Raw genomic sequence first — 13,061 nt, 5'->3', positions numbered from 1 at the left:
ATTTTGGTGATGGCCATTCTAATTGATGTGAGGTTATATCTCATTGTGGGTTTGATTTGCATTTGTCTGTTTTTTTTTTTTAAATAAAAAACATTTCTGAAGCCTTTATTTGCAAAAGTTTTAAAAGCAAATAATCCCTCTGTTTTGCAAATGTTTTGTTTAAAAAGGACCACGCATTTACAGCATTGAAATATCATGAATAAAGAATGTACAAGGGCAACAAACCAATGTGGCTAACATTTGGAGATTTGCTAATATTACTGATTGAAGTGCAGATGACCCACACCATAACTTGTAGTCTGTCATTTCAGGGCAATTAATGATTACCAAAATGCCTTCTACACATGCTCTGGTCTGGTCATATATTCTCCATGGCTAGATATTTCACAGTCTCTTTTGTCAATATATATAAAATAGATTGCAAAGATAAACACAAAAAATAAACAAGCATTACACTCCTCAGGTAGTTTTATTAGTTATACTGTATATTGCTAATAAATATATTTTTGTATTATGTTTTTAGCACCAGATTTCTCCATTATTTATCTTTGTAGCAATTGTGAAAGCTCAAATTTGTTGTCTTCTAATTTAAGTTGGTACAAAATATATGTAAAGACTTGACACTCTTTGGATTCGAATGAAATTGATTTGTGGAATCAAGAAATCAAGAGCATCATAAGTATGGTTATAAAATTTTGTAAAATAAGGTTAAACAGTGATGGAATAAAAAGAGGCAGATAAGGGAAATGTGCTATCATAAAATAACTGTAGCTTCAACATCTTGAGTACCAGTTTCCTGGCAGACATTAAACATCCAATCACAAAGGATTTTTCCCTGAAGGGTGTAAAACTGTTTGAGCATTAGTGATGTTGAGCATCTTTTTATGTGCATGTTAGCCATCTCCAAATCTTCTCTGGAGAAACGTCTATTCAGACATCCTGCCCATTTTTTAATTTTTTTTTTTTTTTTTATGTTGATGGATGATACATTGTTTTAAGTACCACACAGTTCAATACACAGAAGTTTGTCAACTATCCCAGAAGCACCTGCATATGCCCTGACTCAATCATAGCCCCATCCTTTCTCTTAAGTAACTCTTTTCCTCTGAGTTGGGCTTCCCTTTTGTCTCAGCTGGTAAGGAATCTACCTGCAGTGCGGGAGACCTGCGTTGGGAAGATACCCTGGAGAAGGGAAAGGCTACCTACTCCAGTATTCTGGCCTGGAGAATTCCATGGACGGTATGGTCGCAAAGAGTCTGACATGACTGAGTGACTTTCACGTTCACTTTCCTCTAAGTTACTCTTATAGAGATCAGCTCCTTTTGTTTATGATACTCTCACTCAATTATGTCTCTCTAGATACTGTTGTTTAATCTTGACCATTTAAAAAAAGAGTTACTTAAAAAAAGAGTTTCTTATTTTTAAATATTAAATAAAATAATTAGTAATATTTAATTGACATTTAAATATTAATTTATTAAAATATTTTTAATAAAAATAAACAGTAAGTCTTTTTTCACATGGTCAAGATACTGTTGTTTAATCTTGACCACTTAAAAAAAAGTTACTGTTTCTTTAAGTCTATTTCAATCTACAGATTTATATTCTATACCTTTCTTAAAATTTATCTGTTTAATCTGTTTTTCATAGTCTGGATTTGACTAATTGCATGCATCATGGTACAGTTCAACATATTCATCGTCCTTTTTAATTTCCTCAAATTGGCAGCTGGATCCAGAGGCTTTATTAAGCTTGGTTTGATCCCTCTGTCATGGCATGGTGAGTTATTTCCTTAGGAGTCACCTAGTGTCTGATGTCCTTCCTTTTATGATGTTAAAGGCTTTGATATTCAGGTCTCCATCCATTAATTTATTTAAGGTTGCAAAATGTTAGAGTTCTAATTCTCTCATTTCTTTTTCATTTACTAACAAATAATTTTATAAAGGAATACTTTCTGTTATTTGCTGTTTGATTCCTTAGTGCTCTGGTTCATTTAGGAAAGGTAGTAATGGTGTATTATTCCAGCATACACTGGTTTAGCTATAAGGACCATATTTGAAAGCCAAACCCTATAAATTGTGAGTGGTAATTAAACAATTGTAATTAAATATTTTTAATTAGAGAAAGAATAAAAATTTATCTCCTGGAGTTTGCTCAAACTCATGTCCAGAGAGTCATTGATGCCATCCAGTCGTCTCATCCTGTGTTGGCCTGCTTCTCCTCCTGCCTTCAATCTTGCCCAGCATCAGAGTCTTTTCCAATGAGTCCGCTCTTCACATCGGGGAACTAGAGTATTGGAACCTCAGCGTCCGTCCTTCCAGTGAATGTTCAGGGTTATAGACAACAATATGTTGTTGTTTAGTTGCTAAGTTGTTTGTGACTTTTGTGACCCCATGAACTGTAGCCCACCAGGCTCCTCTGTCCATGAAATTTCCCAGGCAAGAATACTGGAATGGGTTGCTGTTTCTTTCTCCAGGAAATCTTCCTGACTCGGGGATCGAACCCAAGTCTCCTGCATTGATAGGCAGGTGCTTTACTGCTGAACCACCAGGGAAACCCGTAGATAACAATATAGACAGATTTAAGTACATAATGCTTAGCCGAAAAAGCAGACAGAAACAAACCCCCCAAAGAGACACAAGTTATACAAGAGTATAAAGTATATTATGTAATTTATATAGATTTCAGAAACAGGCAAAATTAATCAATGGTGTTAAAAGTCATAGTTACTCTTGTGGGTGAAGATAGATTTAAGTATATAATAGATTCCCAAGAGGAATTTTTAGGGTGTTAGAATGTTCTTTTTTAGAAATTAATGTTAGCTTTTTGAGGTCTGAAAAAAAGTGAAAGTGTTAGTCAGTCATGTCTGACTCTTTGCAGCCCCATGGACTATATATAGCCCACTAGGCCTCTCTGTTCATGGAGTTCTTCAGGCAAGAATACTAGGCTGGGTTGCCTTTCCCTTATCCAGGGCATCTTCCTGACCCAGGGATCGAACTGGGTTCTCCTGTATTGCAGGCATATTCTTTACTGTCTGAGTCGCCAGGGAAGCTGTAGTTGACATCTAAAATTGTAAGGTATTTAAACTGTGTATAGTCACCACTACATTTATATATTAACATGTATTCATTGTGAATGAATTTCCCCTTATAGTTAATTAACACATCCAAGGCTTTCCTGGTGGCTCAGTGGTAAATAAAATCTGCCTGCCAGTGCAAGAGACATGGGTTTGATGGCTGGGTCGGGAAGATCCCCTGGAGAAGGAAATGGCAACCCTCTCCAGTATTCTTGCCTGGGAAATCCCATGTACAGAGGAGTATGGTGAGTTCTAGTCCATTCAGTTGCAAAAGAGTCAGACATGACTTAAAGACTAAACAACAGCGATATCTCACCTCACTTATTTCTCTTTTTCCCATGAGAACATTTAAGTTCTACTCCATTAGCAAATTTCAGTTCTCTAATACAGTGTTGTCTACTTTAGTCATCCTGATTTACATTAAATCCTCAGACATTATTAATCTTACAACTGAAAGCTTCTTTCTTCTTAGCAACCTTGCTTAGCATTCACATTTATTCTCTGTTTCTGTGAGTTTGGCTTTTTTTGTTTAAGATTCCATGTTTTTATCCATTCATCCATTAGTGGACACTTAGGCTGATTCCCTACCTTAGCATTGGTGAGTAATGCACATAGGATGCAGATATCTCTTCAGTATCCTGTTTTCATTTCCTTTGGATATGTACCCAGAAGTGGGATTTCTGGAGCATATGGTGCTGTTTCCCATAGGAGCTATACCGGTTTGCATTCCCACCAGTAGTGTACAATAGATCTGTTCAGCCCCCACCCAGTCCCGACCCCACCCTGAACACTCCTCTTGGAACCTTTGAACTGCTTTGGTTTTGAAAATACTTACTCTAACCTTGTAAGTATTATACCCAAATTGAGTTCAGATTTGAATTGCGTATCTCTAAGAGAAAGACTGCTAATCTTCTATGTCATACCTAACTCATGATGAAGTAACCTATTTTGATGTGTTCTAAAAGTTGGTAACAGAAGGTTATTTATTAGCTAATAAGAATAACATATTAAGTACTCACTATGTGTCAGGCACATGTTTAAACCTTTTGCATGCTTTATCTTTCTAGTCCTCAAAATAACTCTGTGAGGTAGAGCTGCCATTTTAAGTTACCTTTTGCAGATGAGATAGCTGAGATTAAAGGCACTGAGTGATTTGTCCAAGTTTACATAGCTGAATAGTGGTAGAAGTAAAATTTGTATCGTCATCTACTGCTGAGCATGGACTATTAATATTAACCCCTGGGTTTTATGACCTCGGTTTTATGCAGCTGTTTTCACTGTCAGTTTGTCTTTGACCAAATGGACTGCTGACCCGCTCACTGTTCCTGTTCCTAATGGAAGAAATATTATGAGACAGGAGAGTGGGCCTTATCTTAAGAAGGGGCTTTTTTGTTTTTAAAACATTCTAATTAACTTATTTTAATTGAAGGGTGGTTGGTTCACGGATGCTGTGTTGGTTTTTGCCATGTACCAGCATGCATCGACCACAAGTATGCACGTGTCCCCTCCCTCCTGAGCCGCCTCCTGCCCCATCGCACCCTCTAGGCTGTCCCAGGGCCTGGGCTTGCGCTCTCTGAGCCATGCAGCAGATCCCCACTGGCTGGCTGTTTACACATGGTGGTGTACACAATGCCCTGCTACTGTCTCAGCTCGTCCCCCCGCCCGCCACACCATGTCCACATGTCTGTCCTCTGTGTCTGCATCTCTCTTCCTGCCCTGCAGATAGATCCGTCAGTACCATTTTTCTAGATTCCATATATATGCTTTAATATATGATATTTGTGTTTCTCTTTCTGACTTACATCACTCTGTCTAACAGGCTCTAGGTTCGTCTACCTCGTTAGCACTGACTCTAACGCACTGTAAATATGGACGAGTAATATTCCTTTGCATATATGTACCACAGCTTCTTTATGCATCCATCTGTTGATGGGCATCTAGGTTGCTTCCATATCCCAGCTATTGTAATAGTGCTGCAGTGAACATTGAGGTGTATGTGTCTTTTTTGCTTACGGTTTCCTCAGGGTGCGTGCCCAGTCGTGGGATTATGGGTCACATGGTTTTATTCCTGGTTTCCTAAGGATTCTCCATACTGCTCTTCATAATGGCCGTATCAGTTTACATTCCCACTAACAGTGCAGGAGGGTTCTTTTTGCTTCACACCCTTGCCAGCATTTGTTGTTTGTAGATTTTTTTTGATGATGGCTGTCCTTACTGATATGAGGTGATACCTCATTGTAGTTTTGATTTGTATTTCTCTAATAATGTACAATGTTGAACATCTTTTCATGTGTTTATTAGCCATCTGTACGTCGTCTTTGGAGAAATGTCTGTTTAGGTCTTTTGCCCACATTTTGTTTAGGTTGTTTGTTTTTCTGGTATTGATTTGCATGAGCTGCTTGTATATTTTGGAGATAAATCCTTTGTCAGTTGTTTCATTTGCTATTATTTTTCCTCCCATTCTGAGAGTTATCGTTTCACCTTGTTCATAGTTTTCTTTGCTGTGCAAAAGCTTTTAAGTTTCATTAGGTCCCATTTGTTTATTTTTGTTTTTATTTCCATTACTCTAGGAGGTGAGTCATAGATGATCTTGCTGTCATTTATGTCAGAGTGTTCTGCTGTATTTTCCTCTAAGCATTTTATAGTTTCTGGTCTTACATTTAAGTCTGTTATCCATTTTGAGTTTATCTTTGTGTGTGGTATTAGGAAGTGTTCTAATTTCCTTCTTTTACATGTAGCTGTCCAGTTTTCCCAGCACCACTATTGAAGAGAGTATCATTTCTCCATTGTATAGTCTTGCCTCTTTGTCAAAGATAAGGTGCCCATAGGTGTGTGGGTTTATCTCTGGACTTTCTATCTTGTTCCATCTGTCTATATTTCTGTTTTTGTGCCAGTATTATTCTGTCTTGATGACTGTAACTTTGTAGTGTAGTCTGAAGTGAGGAAGCTTGATTCTTCCAACTCCATTCTTCTTTCTCAAGATTGCTTTGGCTAGTTGGGATCTTTTGTGTTTCCATACAAATTGTGAAATTTTTTGTTCTAGTTCTGTGAAAAATGCCATTGGTAGTTTGATACGGATCTCATTGAATATGTAGATTACATTTGGTAGTATAGTCATTTTCACAGTATTGATTCTTCCAACCCGAGAACATGGAGTATCTCTCCATCTGTTTATGTTGTCTTTGATTTATTTCATCAGTGTCTTACAATTTTCTGTATACAGTTCTTTTGTGTCCTTAGGTAGGTTTATTCCTAGATATTTTATTCTTTTTGTTGCAATGGTAAATGGGGTTGTTTCCTTACTTTCTCTTTCTGATTTTTTGTTGTTAGTGTATAAGAATGCAAGTTCTTATTTCTGTGTATTGATTTTGTATCCTGCAACTTTGCTAAATTCATTTGCTCTAGTAATCTTCTGATAGAATCTTTAGGGTTTTCCATGTATAGTATCACATCATCTGCAAATGAGTTTTACTTCTTTTTTCCAATCTGGATTCCTTTAATTTCTTTTTCTTCTCTGATTGTTGTAGTTAGGACTTACGAAACTACAATAATAGTAGTTTATTATGTTGAATAATAGTAGAGAAAGTGGGCACCCTTGTCTTTTTCCTGATCTTAGAGGGAATGCTTTCAGTTTTTCACCATTGAGAATAATGTTTGCTGTGGGTTTATCACATATGGCCTTTTTATTATGTTGAGGTAGGTTCCTTCTGTGCCGATCGTTTGAAGCATTTTTATCAATAATGGGTGCTGAATTTTGTCAACAGCTTTTCTACATATATTGAAATGATCATATGGCTTTTATCTTTCAATTTGTTAAAATGGTGTATCATATTGATTGATTTGCATGAATCCTTGCATACCTGAGATAAACTCAACTTGATCTTTTTAGTGTTGTTGAATTGTTTGGTAAGGATTTCTGTATCTATTTTCATCAGTGATAACTGGCCTATAATTTTCTTTTTTGTGAAGTCTTTATCTGGTTTTAGTATTAGGGTGATGGTGACCGTGTAGAATGAGATTGGAAGTGTTTCTTCCCCTGAAATTTTTTGGAAGAGTTTGAGAAAGATAGGCCTTAGCTCTTTTCTGAGTGTTTGGTGAAGTTCACCTGTGAAGCCAGCTGATTTGAACTTTCGGTTTTTGAGAGATTATTTAAATTGCAGTTTTGGTTTCAGTGCTTGTGATTGGCTTGCTCTTAGTTACTGCTTCTTCCTGGTTCAGTTTTGGCAGGTGGAATTTTTCTAGGAATGTGTCTGTTTCTCCCAGGTTGTTCATTTGTTGGCTGTAGTTGCTCATAATAGTTTCTTACAATCCTTTGTATTTCTGCACTGTCTGTCATAGCCTATCATTTCTAATTTTGTTGATTTGATTCTTCTCTTTTTTGTGATTCTTGATGAGTCTGGTAATGGTTTCTCAATTTTGTTTATCTTCTCAGAGAACCATCTTTTAGTTTTATTAATCTTTACTACTGTTTCCTTCATTTCTTTTTCATTTATTTCTGCTCTGATATTTATGATGTCTTTCCTTCTGCTAACTTTGGAGTTTAAAAATATGGAATACTTCACAAATTTGTGTGTCATCCTTGTGCTGGGGCCATGCTAATCTTCTCTGTATTGTTCCATGTTTAGTATATGTGCTGCTGAAGTGAGTACAAGAAGGGACTTTGATATTAAAGAGATGGTTGTAGTGGTGTTATGTTACTGTCACTTGCGTCCTTTTTGTTTTTCTTGGTGCTTCAGGATTTTTATTATGTTGGAGGTTGGTCTAGTGGAATGAACATACACCTTGGCTCACATATATCTGAATTTCGAACTTGTTACTAAATCTTACTGACTGTAAATATTCAGACAAATTACCTTCATCCGAGGCTGTTTCCTGTCTTATAAAATGGAAATAATGATGTCAGGGTTGTAGATTAAATGAGTGTGTTGTACATAGCATAGTGTTAGCTCCTAGTAGACACTCTGGGAATGTTTGCTGATGACACGAATGTAGTGGAAGTATCTTTACTAATTTGAATATTTAAAAAAGTAACAAAACAGGCTTCTTAGAAACCTGTAAGATTCCCTACTAACATTTTTTTTCCCTCCACTAACATTTTATTTTTTATATCTGGAGTAATTGAATTGCTGCAGTAGAAAAACAAAGACGTATTTTATGGCTTTCAATTAATTATTACTGTTCTTTTGACTTAACCCTCTACTTTTGTCTAGGGGAGAGGAATAACTTCAGTATGAAGGATTCCTATCCAGAAACTTGAAAGTTTTAAGAAATATTCCTTCAAATAGATCTGAAAATCAGTAGTTCTGGAAAGCAGTGATAACCATTGTTATTGACTTCCCAGTTATTTGAATGGCTGAGTTTAGTGGTAAAATCCTTATTCCGTCATCATTGTGATAAGGAATTCGAGTTGTGACTAACCCACAAGGCTGCCTCTTAGTTTTAGATTGAGTGTACAACACAGCATTGTTTGTACTGAAATTGAGGGTGTTTGGAAGTTTGAGAATGTTGTACAACTACTGCCTTGTTGGGTTTGCCCAGAAATGCTATTCTATAACCTGAAAAATTTTAAAAATTTCTTGTCTGAAAAATTACAGGTCATTACATAAGGATCTAGTTTACTGATTTAATCATTATTACAGTGTTTCTTTATTTCCATGTACACAGAAAAGGTCTTTGTAAGAAAATCATACTTCTTACTATTTAAAAAATAGTAGCTTAGTCATTACTAAAAAAGAAAGCATAGTTTTGAGTGAACTGTAATTGTTTCTTCTTGGATTTCTGATTGGGCCTCCCCGGTGGCCTCCCTGATAAAGAACCACTGCTGTGCGGGAGACCTGGGTGCGGGCCCTGCGCTGGGGAGGTCCCCTGGAGGGGGGAGCGGCTGCCCATTCTGGAGTTCTGGCCTGGCTAGTCCGTGCGGTCTCAAAGAGCTGGACAAAACTGAGCGACTTTCACTTTCACTACTGTTTCTTTGTTTCTTGGTAGTGGTGATGGTTTTTGCTTTTTCAGTCACTATGACATTGGTGAGCAGTGATGCAACCAGGCTAGAATGAAGTTTATTTTACCTGGTTTCAACTATAATTATGTAACTCTTAGAAGTTTGTTTGTTTATTTTTAATCCACATATTTTACAAAGGTCTAGCTAGAGCAGATGTTTGTCTCATTATTTATAAGCAGAGCCTTTGCACTCTGATTTTTAGATGCATGGTTATGTCTCTGGTACGCATTGTATCCCCAGTGCCTGGCACGTGCTAGAGTTTAAATCGTGTGTCTTTTCAGCTCAAATACACATTTTCTGAAGACACCTGGTGTGCAGTGCATTCAGGCAGTATCTTCCCCCAATGTGTCCACTTAGTCTTTCCTGCCAGGAATTTGAAGAGGAAGATGGAGTGATTGTTTCTGAGAGTCTGCCTGTGAATAGTGTTTCTCTGGCATATTTATCTAAATGAGGTCATTGTTTTGCCTGAGAGCAAGAAAAGAAATCCAGGCCAGAGTTACCTGGGTTCTAATTGCATAGATACTGACTAGAATTTCCAGGGACCCAGGCATGAGGAGATCAAGCAATAGCAGATGAGAGCAGGATCCCTAAATTTATAAAAAGCAAAAAACAAGGACATTTTTTACCGCGTGTGGCTTACTACAGTTGCCATGCTAAAACTATGCTCATCAAGATGGGAACCCTATTTAAAAAACAGACTCACTGGTTTTCTATAGACAATCCGTTTTCTATATTATAGTGGTATGCTTTTTCTGGTTTAAATAAAAATGGTAGTGAGGCAGAGTAGAGGCCAAAGTTAAAGGATTTGAGTTGGTACTTGTTCATTCTGATGGTGTTGAGACTTTGCTTAAAGAGGCTGAGTTACTTCTGAAATTTAGGAAGTTCTGGCTTTCTTTGGTCCTGTGATCACTGGCTCTGTAGGGAGTGGCTTCAGATGTTGTTTCCTCTAGTGTGGTTGCTTATGTGGCCATATCCTATTCTTCATTCCAAATTCTCTCTACTTGCTGCAGGATGTTTCAGGATGTGTTGCTATCTTTTCAAGTAGGGCCCAGAGCAAAACCTAAGCCTTCTTCAGCCTGTAACAGTCTGACGTTGGGAGTCAAGGAAGGCAGAGAAGTTTTTGCATTGTCTTCAGTTAATTGTACATTTTTAATTGAGGTGCTTTTATCTAAAATGAAATGTACAGATGAGTTTTGACAAATGTATATACTTATGTATATGTAACCATAACCAGTACCTCTATTGATACATAGAATATTTCTGTCACTCCCCAAATTTCCCTCATACTCATTCCATTCAGTCCACACTTAGGCAGCTACTGTTCTGATTATTATCACTGTAGATTAGTTCTGTGTATTTGTAAATGTCATATAAGTAGAAGTACATAGCGTTGCTTTTTGTGTTTGACTTCTTTCGTCCAACATACTGTTTTTGTCATCCGTGTTGTCGCATGTATCAGAGTGCATTCTTTTTTGTCTCTGTGTACTATTCCATTGTACAAATACAATTCAGTATATCCCTTCTTCTGCTAGTGAATATTTGAGTTGTTTTCAGTTTTGGCTATTCTGAATAAAGCTACTATAATATAAGCATTCTTGTACCAGCCTTTTTTGAAGACGTTTCTCTTGGTTAAGTACTTAGGAGTGTATGTGCTAGCTCAAAGAGTATATATTTTTATAAGAAACCACCAAGTGGTTTTCTACTGTGGTGATACCATTTTACAAGTCCAGTAGTCAAGTACAAGAGTTTAAGTTGTTTCCTATTTTCCCCAACATTTGGTGGTGTTTGGTTCCTTTTAATTTTTTTAGTAGTTCTTGTGAATGAGAAGTTGTTTTTGCATGTGATTTAATTTGCATCTCCTTGATGGCTGATGCTATTGAGTACATTTTCATATGTTTATCAACTCTCTAATAGTCAACTATTAGAGGATAAATAGTCAATTCTTTGTGTTTTACCCATTTTTTCCCACTCTCTTAATATTTGAATGGTGAACAGCTCAATTACAACATTGACTGAATTCTGTGATCATTTACCTTTCTAACCCAGATTTCAGCTTTCGTATCCAAACCTGACACCGTTCTTGCTCCAAGCAGTGATGATAGCCACTCTACCTGAAAGACTTGTGAAAGCGACGTGTAAGTCGCCATGTTGTGTTCAACTCTTTGCAACCCCGTGGACCATACAGTCCGTGGAACTCTCCAGGCCAGAATACTGGCGTGGGTAGCCATTCCCTTCTCCAGGGGATCTTCCCAACCCAAGGATCGAAACCAGGGTTCTCGTATCATAGGTGGATTCTTTACCAGCTGAACCACAAGAGAAGCCCCAAAAGACTTGTAGGAGATATCTGCACAGTCATAGAGTTTTTTTCAGTAGACTTTAGTCTTAAACTATCACAAAGAAATAGAAATATCTGCTAACAACTTAAGATGGACACTTACAGTTTTATGTTTTAAAAATGTGTAATCACCAAGCTTTTTAGTTTATAGTCTGTGAGAAAAGTTATTGAATATAAAGGCAGACCAGTGTGTATTGAAGCTGGATGGAAGTGAGACCAGATTAGGTGTGTCTTATGTACTGTGCTTAGGAGTTTAGATTCATCCTACAGAATAGTAGTTTTCAGAAGTTTTGCAGAGTCACCCGAGGGTTGCTCATTCTCTCTGTGCACAGTGTTTCTCTTCTCCCCTGCTCTCTCTTCACCTGTTCAATGCTTTTCTCTCATCTGAACAAAGGGTTCAGCATGTAAGAAGTTCAGAAACTGCCGCTAAGTTGTTGACATTTCCTGTTGTGGCAGCAGTATAGAGGGTAGATGAGAGGGGCAGGAGACAAAGGTAGGGAGATTACTAGGGACGTTACGCAAATCAATTGGGCAAGAAGCAGATAGCATGTGCTTATTAAACAGTACTAGAAAGGTGGGATTGAGTGTAAGGCTATTTAAGAGGTGGACTCAGGTAGACTTAGGGATGAAGTAAGTGGATGACAGAGATGTGGGGACAGGCACGGGTAGTTTGTAATAGATGATAGGAAGCAAAATAATGTCCAGATTTCTCCTTTTCTCCCTATTTAACATTCAGAAAAGGTCCAAGTACAATACTAAGAATATATTGTGCCCCAGAACCATTTGATAAATCATCAAAATGATGTACTACCACCCTCAAACACTTGAGTATGCATTTCTTATAAACAGGGACATTCTTCTAAATAATCACAATATAACCATTAAAATCAGGATATTGCTATATAAGATTGTCTGTTCCTTAGACCTCATTTGAGTTTCACCAGTTTTTCAAATAGTATCTCATATAAGATCAAGATTCCATTCAATATCATGTGTTGCATTTATTATCATGTATCCAGAATAGTCCCTTGATCTGTTTTTTTCCCCCATCCCTTTAACTCTTGAAGATTGCAGGCCATTTTGAACTAGGACCCTTAATTTGAGTTTGTCTCCTGTTTCCTCGTTTGTGGATTCAGTTCATGAATTTGTTGTGAATATCACAGGAGTGATGATGTGTTGCTCTCATTGCTTCCTACTAAGTAAGCGTAATCTCAGTTTGTCCTAATACTGATATTCACTTCCAGCCTTCCTCAGTATTCTTATACTAGGGAAACACTTAAAATTTATTTTATCTGTGACTCGTGGTAGCTTGAACAGTTAAGATGTAGATACAGTGATTCATTGATAATTGTCAGTGCGCTTTTGAGTATAGGATGCTTTTTCCCCCCTGTGAACATGTTTATATTTGGTAAATTTATTAGCCTCTTCTTTTTGTGTAGTTCCTCCTTCCCACAAAGGATGTCAGCTCCAATTCAAGTTAATTGAGCAGACAGAGGAAATTCCAGTTTTCTCTTTTTTTCAACTTTACCTTCTTAACCTTGTCCAAATAGGCCTTATCACAAATTTTTGCTATTTGAAATCCACATGAAATACCATACATGTAAGAGCATTCCTCCTGTCTGCCCCAGTATTCAGGACTAAACATTTTAGCC

The 13,061-nt window shown here is 37.2% G+C and overlaps 1 protein-coding gene and 1 non-coding gene across 5 annotated transcripts in view; one reads left to right on the top strand and one right to left on the bottom strand.

The window, feature by feature from the left end:
- Positions 1 to 13,061, top strand: part of FBXW7 (F-box and WD repeat domain containing 7) — a 216,192-nt gene that overhangs the window by 101,395 nt on the left and 101,736 nt on the right. The window lies entirely within an intron of this gene.
- On the bottom strand, positions 7,619 to 7,725 carry LOC136146249 (U6 spliceosomal RNA). Its single transcript, XR_010658966.1, has one exon. It is a non-coding gene; the product is annotated as a U6 spliceosomal RNA (small nuclear RNA).

The sequence above is a fragment of the Muntiacus reevesi genome, chromosome 13 (genome assembly GCF_963930625.1).
Source record: "Muntiacus reevesi chromosome 13, mMunRee1.1, whole genome shotgun sequence".
Classification (NCBI taxonomy): domain Eukaryota; kingdom Metazoa; phylum Chordata; class Mammalia; order Artiodactyla; family Cervidae; genus Muntiacus; species Muntiacus reevesi.
The sequence above is the reverse complement of the archived record's forward strand: the minus strand, read 5'-3'. Positions and strand labels throughout refer to the sequence as shown.